The sequence below is a fragment of the Tympanuchus pallidicinctus genome, unplaced genomic scaffold (assembly GCF_026119805.1).
Source record: "Tympanuchus pallidicinctus isolate F22 unplaced genomic scaffold, pur_lepc_1.0 scaffold1, whole genome shotgun sequence".
In the NCBI taxonomy this organism is placed as follows: Eukaryota; Metazoa; Chordata; class Aves; order Galliformes; family Phasianidae; genus Tympanuchus; species Tympanuchus pallidicinctus.
The window spans coordinates 108,046,904-108,064,370 of NW_026294618.1; the positions used below are offsets into that span (position 1 = coordinate 108,046,904).

General features: G+C 42.2%; 1 long non-coding RNA gene across 1 annotated transcript in view; it reads right to left on the reverse strand.

Moving 5' to 3' along the window:
- LOC128083703 (uncharacterized) overlaps positions 1-17,467 on the reverse strand; it is a 75,412-nt gene that overhangs the window by 41,664 nt on the left and 16,281 nt on the right. Inside the window, exon 2 of the long non-coding RNA XR_008208161.1 lies at positions 541-751. This is a non-coding gene — a long non-coding RNA (uncharacterized LOC128083703). The remainder of the gene's footprint in view (positions 1-540; positions 752-17,467) is intronic.

The window sequence follows — 17,467 nt, forward strand, 5'->3', positions numbered from 1 at the left end:
TCTGGGCTTTTCCCACGCCTGTTTTGCTCTTCTCTCACTTTGTCAGCCTGCGTCTGCTCACAGTCTCAAATTCCAAACCACTCTGCGGGCTGAATTTCCCAGATTTGCACGCCACTATGATCAAATTCAGTTGCTTAATAAAGGCTGCAGTAATGAGCCTGGGATATTTTTTTCACTTGCTGGATTCCTACCTCACTTAGTATGAAGCAGCCTGTCGCTTTGCACGCGCACACACAACGGAGAGGTGGTTTGATCAGCAGCAGCAGCTTTGCTCTTGGCACAGGGCAGGGGCACTCTGGTTTCCCGAGCAGGTGGACCACCTGACAAGCAGCAGGTAGCCTCGCTTTTGACTACCACGTTTTAAATCAGGGCTGTTTGGCAATTCATTAGTGTCTGCTAACTGTTAAACACAGGAAAGTTCAGAAGCACGCATATGTTTCCCTCCCTGCCTCCCAGGCGGTCGCTGTTCCAGGCAGCAACCTTTTTGCTCCCTGCATCAGGACTCGCACACTTCCCGTGGCTACGGCAGCAGTTCCTCACCAGGTGCCGGCGCTGGAGCTGTGGTCTCTGAAGAGCAGCAAATTCCATATGCTGATCTCCGCCTTTGTGGATGCCATTCGTTTCTCCTTGAAAGTTTATCGCCGGAATTATTGAAATGTACACAAATGTCTGTGTTTGAAGGTGAAATTTGGTGGAAAAATAAAGATATAATAGGATCCTTTCTTATATAATTTCCTGGTGCGATGTCTGTCTAAAAAATGAAGTGAAATTACATGATGTCAAAAAATCATGTTTCAAAATGATTGACAATACGCGAGTGTTTTGCATTGTGAAACGAGGTGGAAAATTTTAATTGCGTGACGGAACGACATAATATTTATTAGAACCTTGTAACCACACTGGATTTCAGTGAAGAGGACACAACTTTGAATTTTATATTAATACTTCAGGCTAAATCTTAAATGAACACAGAGAAGAAAAATTCCAACTTGGAACTTGTGAATAATATTTAACCTCCAATAGTAAAATGGCATCTATAGAGTAAGCACATCACCGTGGTGACAAAAAGATTCCCTTGTGCTGTTCCTGCTATTCTGATCTAGCAATGCTTAGTGCCCAGCTCCCAGGTCATGAAGAACTGCTTCCTCATGAATGCAGGGCTCTGATAGAGGCCTGCTGACAAACAGGGCAGGCTAGTGTTCTCAGACAACCTAAAGCAGCCGCTTTTAAGCACTCTGTAGTGACTCTCATTTAACCAAGGAACAGCAGTGTAACCCAAATAAAAGGCGTACATCATCCAAAAGTACATACGGAAACTGTGACAGAAATGAAACCAACCTGACAGGTCTGAGTCTGATTCTGTTCAAGACATGGAAGACTGTGCTACAAATGTCTCTGTAGAGCCAAAAATTATATCCATGCCTAAATGAAGCACCAGGAAGGGAGAAGTACAGAAAGCTACACAGGGAAAACAATAAGGCCAGCCCCACTTTCCATCAGTGGCTCTATATAGCAGTAATTCACAGAAATTTGGGCTGGGACATCAATCACTGCACCGGAATCCTAAAAGGTTGCTGAATGGGTCTGCAGCTAGTGAAGCAGAAGAGGTCAGAAATTAAAATGGTTAGCAATGAGTAATAAGAAACCTTAGATCCTTAAAGAATTGTTCGAAATAGATATTTATGCTCCTCTCTGAGGATGGGAGAGATTTTTCTCTTTTCCATCAAATTATCTTTGAGTGAGTACTGGGAACAATATTCTTCTTCTGCATATTCTCCCCAGTTCTCAAACAGGTTTCATTGTAGCTGTGCACATCCACTGAGCACACCAGTACACAGAAACCAGTATGTGTATTCCCAGAGAGAGTGACTTACACATCCGCACAAGAAGGCCCTCCACCTTCCTGAGAGCAGGACAGAAAGTAGTAGGAACACAGAACTGCAAAGCCCAGTGCCTAACCCATGGCAGATGCCCAGAAAGTCCCATCCCACACTACCAGCCCAGGCAGGAGTCACAACCCACCTTGGTGCAGGACTTGTGCTCTGAACCCAGCACACAGCCCCCAGATACTCAGCAGTCTAATCAATGGAATGGAAAAAATAAAATAAAATAAAATAAAATAAAATAAAATAAAATAAAATAAAATAAAATAAAATAAAATTTAAAAAGCCCACTGTAAAATATGCATTAGATATTTCTGAATAGCAAATAAATCTGAGGAAATCACAATCTGCTTAGAGCTACCCCACAAGAAAGAGAAAGAAAGACAGATCTATTATTCATTTCAAGTTACTCAGTCAGACTCCTTTGTAAATAAAAATTGCTACAGGACAAACAGGCCTGAAAAAAATTATCTGTTCCACCCTCAAACAAGGAGTGAACACATGCCCAGAGCCCCACGTCCTAAAAATGCAACCCTGGCCCCTGCCCTGCACCCGCCAAGGACCGAGTTCCCCATGTTCATGCAGTGGCTTCTTCCTCTCTCTCCTCAACACACACACACATTTGACAATCTGAGATTCTCACTACTGTAGTAAAGAGGAAGTGTGAAATCGATTCTGCCATTGGCCAAGGTCCACCAGTAATTCAAATAATTTCTTGGAAGGAACCTGGACAGATTACGGTCTGATTCAGCAGTGAAGACTACACAACCTGAAGATGAATGCTCCCCAAATAGCCCTTTGCTCCAGTCATTTTGAAGTGTTTGTAAAATGTTTACATCTCCTATCTGAATATTAACAAAATCATTTTTAACAACAGCACATAAAACACCTGTGTCCTTGTGCAGAGTGGAGAAGATTATTCTCATAGTGTGAGATAAAAATGTTGGGGTCCCTCAATTCTTAAATCACCAAAGACTGATCTGCCTCCTTCTACCTGTTTGTGTTGTTCAGTTTTACTCTGTTGAGAAAGGAAATAACCATCCCTGAATAAGCAGCACAGGGTACATAAGAGCATCACAAAGTAATTATGAGTTTATGACATCATCTTAATATTACTGGGGAGAGACTGAAAGACCCAGGAGAAATGCCAGATTTCCCTTTTGGGAAAACGTTAATGGATGCTTACAATCTGTTTTCCTTTGTTTGGATGTTACAACCAATAATACACTTTTATGTCTATAAATAAAGGCAAAAGTTGAATAAATCCAACAAGCTCCTGAGCCTGCAGCTCTGAAACTTGATTCACATTCACAGTAAAGATTTATGAGTCACTCACGGAGAATAAGTTGAAACTGCAAGATTTGGAGTGAAATTATTCAAAGGGGTGATTATTTTCGGAATGATTATGCATGCACACCTGATCAGGGTGTCACCTGGGCCCCCCTGTCCTGCATGATGAAATGTGGTAATATTTCTGCATTTCTCTTTGCTTGCACAAAAGAAGAGCGTGTAAGAGCAATCAAGTTGTTTATTTTTACATGCAACACATCATCTTGTGGAAATATTTTCCCTTTCACTTAGATCACAAGACGTGTTTATTACATTCATTCACATGAATTCGTGTGCTAAATTTACTGACAACCGCAAAGAGAAGGGATAAAACTGATTGCTGTTCTTCATGTGTGGGTGTGCCTATATATATTTGTATGCATGTATGCATGCATATGTGAACCAAAATTCCTTAGCATTTGGGTTGCAAAGCCAAGCATTGAAGTTTCAGGTGAGGACGGTATTGCTAGCTGCCCCTGCTGCATACCCACAATGGAGAAGCACACATATCACCATATGAGGCCATCAACTGTGAGGAGAACAAGAGGCATCTCTGTCTGAGGCCTTTTGCTTGAGTCTCTCCTGCAATGCAGATTTTGACACTGAGATAGCAGCGATTTTTTGTTGTTGTTGTTCAAAGTATTTTGCCCAAATGAAACAAGCTATGTAAAGTATAAATGAAACAAGTTGGAAAATATACTCTGGCTTATACTCCTTCTCTGCTTGAAGAATGAAATCATCATACAGTCCTGAAAGACAGGCTTTCAGGGTCCTCCCTGAATTGTTTGTGGCAATATCTCAGAAACCTCATCGTTAGTCACTTCACTCTCTCCATGTTCCTCCTGACAAGACGCTCTTCTCCCGTGTAACATGTTTCTGCCTCTTTAGTTCTAAAACTTCTTGCTTTGTTCAGGCAATTCGAAATGGACATAAACTTTCTCCTTGATCCTATACTGATCTGGCCTGAAACAAATCCTTTGATCTTGGGCAGGTTTGGGTCAAGCTCCAAATTTGGCTTTGGGTGCTTGCTTTGAAACTGGCTCCTCTCCTCTGTGCACTATCATTAATCTAGCATGGTCTTATTCTCAAACCAAAATCTTATCTCAAAATTCCCTTTAATCTAGAGTATGCCTGAGAGGAACACAAGTGAGGGGGAAGGTTTCCAGAAGTAACATCACTGTTACAGTTTGAATGAATCCCAACTCATCTACCTTGGCCAAGTTCTCTCCGCTCAACAAATGCAACAGAGTGCCAAGCCAAAGTCGCTGGAAGGTTCACCTAAATCTGTGATGAACAGACATTTGCAGCTTCATGTGCCTTAAAGTTACTGTGACATTGCTCTTTCATTCACCAAGATTAATTTTCAAGGAACTAAAAATATTTGCTGTTTCAGGTAAAAGATCCTAAGTCATTTTGACTGAAAAAAATACCCTTTAAAACACTCAGAAGATTCAAAATATTTTTACATGTTCAAAACACAATATTTTGATATTTCATTTCAAAATAACCTTTTGTGCTTAGAAATTACTTCCTTCTCCTCCCTTCCCTTCCCTTCCCTTCCCTTCCCTTCCCTTCCCTTCCCTTCCCTTCCCTTCCCTTCCCTTCCCTTCCCTTCCCTTCCCTTCCCTTCCCTTCCCTTCCCTTCCCTTCCCTTCCCTTCCCTTCCCTTCCCTTCCCCTCCCCTCCCCTCCCCTCCCCTCCCCTTCCCTTCCCCTTCCCTTCCCTTCCCTTCCCTTCCCTTCCCTTCCCTTCCCTTCCCTTCCCTTCCCTTCCCTTCCCTTCCCTTCCCTTCCCTTCCCTTCCCTTCCCTTCCCTTCCCTTCCCCTCCCCTCTCCTCTCCTCTCCTCTCCTCTCCTCTCCTCTCCTCTCCTCTCCTCTCCTCTCCTCTCCTTTCCCTTTCCCTTTCCATTTCCCTTTCCACCACTGAAGCAGAAACTTCAGTTATGTGTCCTTTGGAGTGTACAGTGGCACTTCCCTCTTGTATGAAGCCACTTCCACAAAAGGAATGGTGGTCTACTAATCTCTCCCTCACACCATCTCCCCTTCCAGAACCAGCGCTGATTTAGCTTAAACATTTCTTGCAGAACATGAAAGTCAAGTGTGAATCTGTACCCTCACATTGCCTCTGAACCCCTACGCCCCGCTCCTTCCTTGTTGTCCTTCTGCTGTCCTGGTGCTCTCGCAGTGGTTCCTCCTTGCTTCTCTGTGGCATACCTTGAGATGCAGACAAAAGCGGGCTCCTTGTGTCTTGTCTTCTTTATGGCACACTAATGCATGGCCAGTTATAATTTAGCCCTAGGGTGGCATCATGCAGTAAACCACACTACAGTAATTACCAGCTTCTGCAGTTATTTATGGGACTACCCCACTAGGGTTATTTTATAACATTGTTATACAATAATAGATACCACTGCCTTCAGTGCACAGACTTTGCTATGGGTTAAGACCTATGGAGGCCTACACCATTCAAGAGGGCCACACAATAAAAATAAAAGAATCATTTCTAGTAAGTTCTGACTCTGATTAAAAAACAATCTTTATGAAATAGATGCTAATAAAATTGCTTTCCTAATTACCCAGAGCTAGTTCATTTCCCAGCAAATATAATAAAACAGAGTTACTTGGCTCTGATTCACAAAATCTGAACCCAAGCTCATTATTAAGGCATTTAGCAGTGAAAAAGCATGTGTGCATAAGATGCTGTCCCATCAAGCAGAATGCAAGAAATCTTTTGAAGTTAGACCTTTGAAGTCTCAAGTTATTGCTGCGTTAACTCAGGTATTTCAACAAAAGAAAATCTCTCTCTGTTATTTACACAGATGGAACAGGGCACCCTATTACACCATCATATTCAGTGGAGATTTCAGTTAGAAGCAGAGTTTAAAGAAATATTTAGAGCTAGTACATAGCACTTTTTAAACTGTGGAACCATTACAAGGCTGCAAGACTTTTACATAATAGAACAGACCAGCCAGTGTCCCAAGGCTATTATTGCTATGGCTTGTAGCACACTGAAATCTCTTTCATCTGCCTAACCTGGGATTTTGGTTATTGTAAATGCATGCATCTTTCAGTTTAGGGGGTTACGCTTATGTTTTATTTATTTGTGCTTATGTTTCTGCTTTCTTCAAGACTTTCTCCAATTGCTAGATGCACAAGCTCTCTGGTTTTCACTCCACTCAGTGTCCTTCAGCCTGACTCCCATAGCAACTTCAGGCTGTACCTCTGTCTTCTGAATAAGTGCATTGGAACAGTATGGGACAGGAGATCAGTTTCTCAGCTGCAGGAAGCACATGCCCAGACAGCAGATAGGCACGGGCTGTGTTGGGGTGCTACAGACATCCCACGTTGGCAATAGCAAGGTAGGAAAGGCCCAGAGCATCAGATCTTCCACATCATACAGAGCCTGAGAGCATTTCTGGAGCTCTCTGACAAGTCTTACTACCATCAACTTGTACTCCAAAGCAACTGTACCTGTGATTTCAACTTTTTGCATATTTACAAAGATCTGCATGCCATAAAACTACCAAATCAGGATGCACTTTAGTGTAAGGTTGTAACACTATTTCAGTTTTAAGAAACTTTTGGGTAGACTTTTCAGTCCAAATCCTATGGCTAGGCAGTATCATTGCTTCTCCTTTAGAACAACATGTCTCCAGCACCCTCGAAGAGAAAGCAGGGCCTTCAGCAGCTATTCTGGAGGTAAAAGGTTCAGAAAAAAAAGCAGCTCCCTCTCTGGAGCTCTATGGGCTCCCCTGAGGTGCTTGGGGCACCAAGTACTGAGAGCTTCTTCCAGTCAGAGGCGTAGGCTGGCACAGCTCAGGTGCCTCCAGCAGCACCTGCAAGACTTGGACTCCACAATCCATGCCAGGGATGGAGCTCCAAGCTCAACTTCAGGCTGCTTTGGTTTTGTGGTAGAAAGCTAGATCCTTAACATTATCTTAATGCACTTTTTATGGTTTAATTTCCCCTTTTGTGGTGCTGTTTTCCTCAATAAGACTCTTAAATTGAAATCAGATTTCCTCTGAAGGAGCCAGCCTGATTTTCTTCGAAAGCCCAGTACAATGTAGTCATTCCGCTGAGACTTGACAATTTTATTATGGTTGCATTTTGGTTTTATAAATAGGCCTTTTTAATTTAATGTAATTTTTGTACAACAGCAGAAACAGTCAAAAAAACACACAGCGCAGCTACAAAATTTTGTTTTTGTTCTTACATGCCTTCCTTAATTTACTTTGTTGACTGGAGAGGGGAAATCAACTTTTAACCTAAGGCAAAATGCATGTAAAATTTCAGTCTGAAGTAAAACTCAACTCCCCTGACTTCAAGCTATGTATCACTGAAGATCTGGTTTTGTAATTAAAAATAGCAAACAAAAACACTACAAACAAAAAAAACCTACACTGCCACTTTAATGAATGAGACATCTACAAGGAGAAACACAATGAGAACTGTAGAAACTAAACAGGACAATTGCTTTTACAAGTTTTGTACCACTCATGATTTAACTTACTGTCATCACACGCTTTTTTATCATCACATGTTTGCTTTTAAGCATGTGAAAAGTTCCGTTGACCTCAGTGGCTCTGTTATTTCTTTATGCCTTTGAAATTGCCAAAATGCTTAAGCACCTCATGAACTTAGGACCTCCCTTGGGCCCACCAAATTTTTCTGGTACCTGCTTGCCCTGGCAGGCACAGAGCCTGCTCCTGGAGCACCAGGTCCCCATGCAGACCCCACCAGCCACATCACATGGCATGAGCTGCTTCAACAATCTCCTCTCCCTCCAAGGGTGTGAGCCAGTGCAAGGCTGTCTCTTTCTTGGTCCATCACCAGGGTGAAGAGGAAGGGAGGAAAGGAAAAGGTTTGTACAGAGGTCCCACCTCAGAACAGCACTGGGATGCTGAATATGACCTTGGCCTTGTGCTAGAAGAACAGATGGGTTGGAGCAGCCCCCACCACTCAGGTACCACCTCTCGGGATCTGCAGCATAGAATGCACCTCTGCCAGAATTTCTGCTTCCCCTGCTGCTGCATGGCACATCCAAAAAGCCCTCTAACAGAAAACTATGGGCATCTTCCTGACATGCATCAACATTGCTTTTTGTATTTTTGGAGTTGTCAACAACTGGTCTGAATTGCTCTGCAGTGGTTTAAATTCTGGTAACAGGTTTCATATGCTCAATATAACATCCCAGTATATTAATTAGTTTTCAAGACCCCTGAGCAATAAAAATGTAGCCATTCAAGGTCACAGTTTGACTTATTTACAATTGATGGATAACTTGGCAAACTCTGCATTCAGCGACTTGGTACAATAGAAAATATATTGTCATTCAGGTTAACAAAAGACTCTTTTCTTTGCCACCACACTACAATGGCCCTGCAAATGAACATCGCCTGAATAAAATCCTAACCACATTTTCACTCTCATTAACCACAGTAGGGTATCACACAATTTGCCTGGCTCCTACTTAGACCACTGTGCACCATTTTACTAGCAGCAGTTTGATGGGTTTTATGGCAGGTGATATATGGAGTGGGAGTTTCGGGAGTCGTAAACAGAAGCCACAGTGTATCACAATGTGGTTTAGGGATATAATGACTGTGTTGTAAAGCAAAGGATGACAATACTGCACTAGGCTTGAGGTAGTGAACCAATAGACCAAACAGCTCAACATAATTCAAGCTACAAACAGAGAATCCTAGCTATGTTCTGGCCTTCCTATATCTTCCATTGATTATACCCGATGAATTCGAGTAAGAACTACTAAAACTGAAATAAATCGACATCCAAGAGAAAAATTATAGAGTGTATCCTGCATTGTTGTTAATAAGTTCCTCTCCCCCAGCACATGCACACACACCTCGTACTACCAGTTCTTAAACAGCCTTTTGTATCTCATTTGCAGCTGAGGCTATCAACACTTATTAACAAGCCAGAACAAATACTGGTCTAGAGATTTCTCCATACATGCAAAGGATAGGTTCTGTTACCAGCTACGTCTGCAAGAGCTGGGCGGGATGCTACTCCGAACAGAGAGACATCCCTTAGTATTTTGTTCAGATTTATTCATGCACTAAAGGCAGACAGCGCTTTACTTTTTCCTATTTTCCTACTTTAAAAAAAAAAAAAAAAAAAAAAAAAAACTTTGTTTGTGCTACTAGGTTACTTCAGTCCTACCAATGCTCTTAATTTACATCCTGCTTGATTTTTTTGTTGTTTAATAATCTGTACCTGGTTGATACTGCTGCGTAGTATCTGGATTGGGATTTCTGCAGTGGTACTGGAGCAGTCAATCCCTGCAATTCCAGCAGAGAGTATTTTTGGTTATTGGTATTGGCTAATTTTGGCACAGATTAAGAAAATCGTCTGCCTGGATCCCCAGGCTGTGTCATTAGCCACACTGTGATAGATTGGTGTCAGTGACAGAGATCTCTCCCAGTGTTCAAAACTTGTTCAGCTGCATTGAAACTAAATAATAATACTTAGCACATATAGCATTTTGCATATGCAAAGCATTGTACAAACATCAATTAATTAATCCTCATAATATCCCTGTGAGGTAGGTAAGTATTATCTCAGTTTTACAGATGGGGAAACAGACACAGAGAGGTTAAGTAAAATGAAAAATTAAGGTGAAGGTGTGCTGGTTAATTTGGAATTGCACTTTGTGCTGTTTGAAAAATTAGAAGGTACTGTACCAGATCTCCATTATTCTGCTACAGAAAGCAACATTTTCGTGTTCTGACTCCCTTGGTAGGAGCCATGGCCTCAGTCAGGCACCTCAAGGCTGAACCTTGTTCTTTGGCTGGGGAGCACACACAAAAAATCAGTATATCCCTCCACTTATAGTACAGTATAGGATTAAGTATTTTTGTTTCTCAGAATATTCCATAACCAGCAGAGAAGACTTTGAGGTAAATAATTTATTTTGATAAAACTACAGGGAAGGACCCAAGGTACAACCACTTGGAGACATAGAAATTATTATGCCAGTTTTGGTATAAATTAATGCAGGCAAATGTCCCTTACTCCCCATTATTTGTATTTTCCTGCCATAGATTAACTGTTATCCTGTAGCTTAAGTGCTTTAGATATTTTACTATCCAATGCTTTGCTACCTAATCCAAGCTAGCATACTACTACCTGCTTCTGCATACCTGCTACGTTACTGTATCCTTCATATTTTAATAAAGGACTCTTCCACTTGATATTCAACAGTCCCTCAATGTGTGGACTCAAGTAGGAAAAGTGTAAAATTGGCATTAAGTGGATTTGGGGGCACAGGGAGATGAAGCAGGTGTTTGCTCCATCTATCCCACGCATTAACTCACACAAGCAGTGAAGAGAGAACAAGTGGCAGGAAAGCAGCTCAACAGAAAAGAAATCAGAGGACTGGGGGCTGTGGATCGCAGGCTCAATGTACAATGACAATAGTATGCAGCTGAGAAAAAGGTAAATGCCATACTGCGATATTTAAGCAGAAGTAGAGTCTGCAATACTCGTAAAGCAACGAGCATTTCGCTGAGTGCCAGGGAGGCTTCACCTGGGGCATTGTGTTCTCCTGCAGGCATCACACTTTGTGAAAGCCATGGCCCAATTGGAGAGAGTTCAGAGGAAAGGGAGGAGAACAATTAGAGGTCTTAAACCCACAACTTGTGAGGGAAGATGGAACACAGTGGGGCTGCTTGCTCTGAAGAGGAGACGGAGGGGCAACATGATAACAGCCTCCCAGTGTATAAAAGGTGGCAACAAAGACAAAGGGAAAAATGTGCTTTCCATGTCCATGACCAAAAGGACAAGAAAAACCTGCCAGCAAAGACGATTTGAGTCACAGATTATGAAAAATCTTTTCAACAGCACAAACAGTCAAGTTCTGGAACAGACCACCAAAACCACGTGGAGTTTCTCTAGGAAGAGTGAAGTGCACAATGACTTTTCTCAAGGACCTTCCATCTCTGTCCTGTGCCAACTGTCAGGAAGATGAGATGCTCTGAGACAAGTTAAGCTCTGCAGAGGTACTAAGCAGTGAATCCAATCTGCAGTCACGGCTCAACCAGGACCCAACCATCTGATCTATTCTTCAAGCAGCTCCTCACGTTTTTTACTCTTCCCCCTCCCTTCAGCTTCCCTCTGTTCTTTTGACTACATCTTTCCTCTCCATCACTCTGTTGGCTTCTTCTCTTAATCTCTTTTAAACAAAAAGTACAATCAGTGGACTTTGAGTCAAAGTCAGAAACGTAAAATGTTTAACTAGGAATGAAAAGGTGAATGGAATCCACCAAACACTGTCAAGTGCTGGATGTCTTATCTGCTTTATATTTAATATGCTGGTCTGAACATCCCTTCTAGCCTCTTCTGACACAAAACAATGATTTGTCTGAAATTGTTTGGAGGTTACTGATCTTCTGGCGTCTGCAGAGACTGCTCGTTTTCAGAAGTGAATGTCTGATCCTAAGAGCATCCGAACTGCAAAGGAACTTCCCTCTCTGCTGGCTACTCTCTCTACAGTGCTCACAACACTGGAAATCTTCTGAGATCATCACAGTTGAAGAGCTTTCAGTAATAAATATTATTCACCTGAAAATGTTAAGACAGGTTTATCCTACCACAATTAAAATAAAAAATAAAAAAAAAGAAAAAAAGAAAATCAAAACCTGTTGCAAACATTTAACATTTTCTTCCCCAAAAAAGTTGAGTAGTTCCTGAGGTAAACCCTCTTCATGCATTATCTGCAAGAAATATTTGGTAGTTTTCTTCCAGAGTTTTTTCTTTCAGGGCATTATTTTGGATACTTTGCACCTCTCATCCTCTTTGAAGAGTGGCACTGCCTCTTGTGCACGCTGTTAGGTTGTAACCCTCTTTTCAAATGCCTGTAATTTTAGGAGACAGTAATTGTTCCAGATAAAACCTCCCGTGCCCTGTATTGAACAAAGGGCAAGTTGTTGGTGTCTTGCAAGAACAAGGATACTGCTACTGAAAGCCCATCATACAATAGGGGCCTGTGGTGCCCTGCAAAGAACCTTCAAATCCCGGCTTTTAGAGAAATAGGCACTCACATCCAAAGCACATATCTAGAGAGCTGGGAGGGAAGACTTGCTTCAGGTGATTTTAACCATAGGCGTGCTGAGCTAGTCCAGGAGCTGGGAGTCATACGAGGGTGCCTTTCCTTCCCATCTCCTGCAATAACACTGGACAGCTGTCCTCTAATTGAAGTTAATAAAAATTGAATGGGAGTTGATTAATTTGTTACAGTACTGATATGACAAAATGAAAGTAGTATGTGAATGACAAAAAAAAAACTTCACTGTCATTTACAGCCTAACCAAGGAACTGAGCAGCTAATAAAGGCTTATGCAGTAAACTCCGCTGTTTCCCTGATGTTAGATGCAAAATCAGCTCAACAGACAAAGACAATATGCAGTGGCAATATACTCAGCAAAGTAATTTAGGAGTGATAAAAAGGAGCAGCAAAACATGTAGCAAAAGTGAATGCAAGAATCGAGGAAAAAAATCTATGAGAGAAACTATAGATAGATGTCAGGTACAAGTATGACATTGCACAGTGCGAAGAGAAAGACAAGTTCTTTGAAGCTTCTTGTTCAGTGGACCTGAGGAATTCAGGTAAGCAGTGGGAAATTCCAAATAAATGCCAGCTGTTCTGGTTTCTGTACATCTAATATTAATCCAGTTCATCCAGACATTGTTTCACTTTGTGTCATTAATTTTATTTCTAGCGTGCATCCAGTGTTCCTACCCATGACTGGTTCTTAATGCTGTCATCACAAAAATGAGCAGCACTTTTTAATAGTACCAGGAAATGCAGTTATTGCAATTAACTCACACCCATGAAATGAAACAAACTTATTAAGAAGGCATGCCACTATACTGTTGAACTGAATTCATTCAAAGGAAAAACATCCGAAGAGAAATAAAGTCGCAACAGGATTGCCACACCTTCTGTGGCCATGTGCCCAGCACAGCCAAGAGTAACCAAGTTTTCCATGGCTATTGCTTGGTTCACAAATGAGCAGCAAAAACAGATCCAGTATTTATTCCTGTAGAACTTAATCTAACCAGGATACTGTTGGAAGAAGCTGAAACCTTCAGAGACCTTCTGAAGAGACAACAGGATGGGCTGAGCTGACCCTTGGAGGGGTGGCTTCAGCAGAACTGGGCTAAACAAAGGTCTTGGGAGGCATATATCTCCTGCCTGCTCAGATGGATACCCAAGAGAAGAGAATACAGCAGGTGGCTGTCTTTTCGAGCACCAAGCTAAGGAAAAAATCCACAACAAACATGTAAGCCAACAAGCGATTTTACACCCAAATGGAAATACTACACTTCACTGGACACTTAAAAAAAAAAAAAAGTCAGATGTTTTCAAGTCTAGCATGTATGTTTAGGTCAAAACACAAACTCCTACTCATCATCTACATCAAGGAGAATTCTCTTTATCCTGTACCTTCCTGGAACAACCAGACAGGAGCATAGATAAGATGCTAGTTGTGTTCTGTCCCAGCTTTGCAGTTTGGGGATGCTTCAGAGTACTGAGTTCAAGAAGGCCACACAGTACTAGAGAGCAAACGCATCTCATCAGGAACTGGCTTCTCTCTCCCATGCATCCTATTTCTATATACCCCCATCAACATGCTTTTCTTTGTATCACTTTTTCACCTCTCCTATTACGTGCTTCTTATTTTAATTTCTTTCTGTAGACATTTAACAATGATCTGAACCACAGCTTCCTGGCAGAAGACAGCTTGTTCCCTTCGCATTGCCTGGGCTCCCACACTTAACACCAGCAACAACCTTGCCAAGACATGGGGCAACAGCGGGAGCCAGGGCCACGCAGAGTTGAGCCCTGCTCCAAGAGAGGAACTTGGACATGGGCTCCTCAAATCAACCATCTCAGCTCACTGATTCATTCACAGTGAGGTCTGAGAAGGACCATTAAGAAAAAGAAAGCAATACTCTAAACCTCCTGCAAAACCCGGACTGCTGTACCCTGAATCCCATGCAGCTAACTAACTACACAGGGTTCACTGCTCTTAGCACAGTGATATCATCACTCTCTTTGCTCTGGTTCTATCTGGCTTTGTATCAGTGACCTTGTTGTTTAGGGACATTCTCTCCATGATGGGCACCTGACTATTATTACCATTAGCAGTGGTTTTGTGCACACTTCAAATGAGGAGAGCTCCTCTGGGGACAGCGTTGTTTGCTACACCACCTGAAAAAATGAACTTCCCATGTGGTATCCATCGTATCCAGTTCTACAATTCCTGCTTAGCTCTGAAGAAAATGATGATGCCTTTGCCACTTTTTGATAGAAACCTGAACTCGGTATTCTAAACAGGACTATGCAGAATTGAATTACATTTCATCTCCTTCAGCAGTCCACCTTTTCCATTTCTGCTCATTTGCTGTAGCTGCAGAAGTATTGAGTGCTGCAGGATATACTTAGTTTTCCAAACTGTAAGAGTCATTATGAATGGCCTTGTGTCCAGGTAAAGGTTAAGGAGGTCCTTTGTTGTTCTAGTTTAACTTGTCCCTGACACTGCAGCCTAATCATTCCACATAATAACAGTCCTGATACACAGGCCCGAGTCAAAGTCACAAGTCAATAAATCCATTCCTTCCTCCCTTTCAGGCAAAGTGTTGAATAGCACTGAGTGTGCAGTGTCACAAAACCCTGCAGTCTATCACATCAAGGTCGTCTGGTGTACAGTGCGAAAAACTTTCTTTCTTTAAGTGCCTCACACATTCAGAAGGAGACGATAAATTGCGTGAACTAACGAGTATGCCTCAGATCGTTTGGAGGAGATTAAAATAGGGCCCTGACATAAGAATAGTTTTAGTTACACTAGCTTAATCTCCTGGCTGCTGATGCTCTGAATCTGTCAGGTCTGGGCAGGGGAAGCCCCTTGCAGAGTGCACAGCCCGCCTCCACCAAGCCTCCGGATCCATGCAATGACAAGTCTTTGCTAAAGTCTGCTGGGCTTTATTTGCTGAGGTTCACTGTGCATTTGAAGTCACTTCTAATAGTTTAATTCCACTAATGTGAATTGTTTGCCCCTGAGAAAAGAGACGCAGCACTACACATTGAATCATCTCTTCTCCTTTTGTTAAAAAAAAAAAAAGAAAAAAAAAAGTGGGAAAAAAAAAAACGAAAGTTTCAACCCCCCAAAACCCTTAGGTAGTGGGTCTCTGGAAGAACACAAGACTGAGTTACAGCTTATTTACTTTCTTAAGGGACTTACAGCTTACTCAGGTTCATAAATTCTTTTGGTAGACCAGGAGTGAGTGTACATTAACTTGAATAATAGGACTATGTGTACTTCCCAATTGTCTAATGCATCTCTCAGAGAAAAACTAGCCAAGCTCCTGCTCCTCACATGTCATTTTTAGTTATTATTTCTTAATTAGTGGGTGCATTTAGGGTATAGCAAAATTGAGCTTATTAGAAATACCTAGACAAAGGTGTGTATGCCCCTCCATGCCTCTCTGCCTTTTACCTCAGCTCCATTCAGCGATAAATTTCATGTTCCAGCCTTGGGCTTTGCTCTTCCAATTTGTTCAGGGGTATTGCCAAATATCCACTAAGGATTCACAAAGAAATGATTAAGCCCATTTTCACATCTGCTCAAAGGAAGAGCCTGAGCTCTGGACTCCAGCAGTGAAAGGCTAATGGACTAACTCACAGCTCTGTCCCACTCCCCTTTCATATATCTTTTCAACCTGTTTGCACTGTCAGGAAAAACAGAGAATGTCATATTCCGACTGATCTGAGGAAGCAAGAGGCTGCCAGAGAGCAGTCAGATACCAGAACTGAAATCCTGAACGACGTAGTTTCTCTTGGAAGATAAACACTACTATGGCTTGGAGGGAGCAGAGAGAGTGGAGAGGATGCCCTGCAGGAAAGAGCCTACTCTCCTCCCAGAACCACAGCTCAAATACTGTTGTGCAGTTCAGAAAAAGGCTCCTTCCATAAAGTAATCAATATGCCTGGGCCCCAGTTAATTCCTACCTCCCCGAGGAGTGCCAGGCCTGCTAGAAAGTGTTTCTTCCTCGTGTCTCATTTCTCACTGTGCCCATTGACAGGCTGGTATCTATCACAAAGAGCCAGAATCTTGGCACATGTTCCCATCCTTTGGGGCGGGGTGTTCATCTGTACAGCAGGAAGATGCTCTGAGCTCTCACCAAGACTCTTGCTGTGCCTGTGTGGGATTGGCAAAGCGTGCTGCAAAATACACTTGTGCTGCCCTGTAATCCAGAAACAGCCTGTGCATGTAAAACTTTCATAGCAACTGTGAGCAATGAAGAGAAGAAAAAGTGTTAAATTACAATTTACAAAATGGAGCCATCACTTTTCTAAGTGTCCAGACTTTGAACTATGTTGTAACTGTCCTCAACTCGCAAGGAACCTGCAGCCTCCATCTCTGAAAGCAGAATGAAGATCGAGAGTTCATGTCGGTGCTTAGAAGTGGTCATAGTTATCCCAGAGAAAGCAAAGTAAATCCTTTCCAACAAAAGCTAGAGCCAAGCTCTCATATAATTGAATTCTTATGGATCTTGTATACGATACCTGAGAGAAAGCGAGCAGAGCACGCTCGACTGTCTTTGCTCAGTGGGCAAAGTGAGACAGAGGAGGTTCACCAGTGCTACAAAAAGCCGGAGACAGAGTTACAGAGTTACTGTCCTGCCTCAGAAAGGAAACAGTCTAAATGAAGCCTCTGCTGTGCTCAGGAGGCTGTTTGTCATGCTCTTTTAACTGCTACAATATATACTCATTAGGTATTGCTTTCTATCAGATGTGACACCTGGCGCAGTTGTGAAACTCTCCGGATTCAACCCACACTTTTTGATTTACACCAGCCTGTCTTCATTTTTACGGATCTCTCTGACATGGTTGGATGACTGCGTTGGCTACATGCTCTGTAACAGGAAGAACACTTGAAATACATTTCCTTGAGAGCTTTGAAGCCCTCTGCTGCATGCAAGTCACAAATAAGGAATGTCAGGTAACACGCTAGCTTTGTTGGAGGGAAATGGAGTGGTAAGTGTCGTTATGCCCTCCACTCCCGCTGCCCCAGAACGAAGACTCATCAGTGCACATATTTAATTGTTTCATTAATGGCTCTGGGGACGGTAGCATACTTAAGATCAAAAAGTAAATAGTAAGGCCACCTATTTTAATGACTGTAGGGAGAACATCTGGAGAGAGAAGTTTTATGGCTCTGATGGCTCGT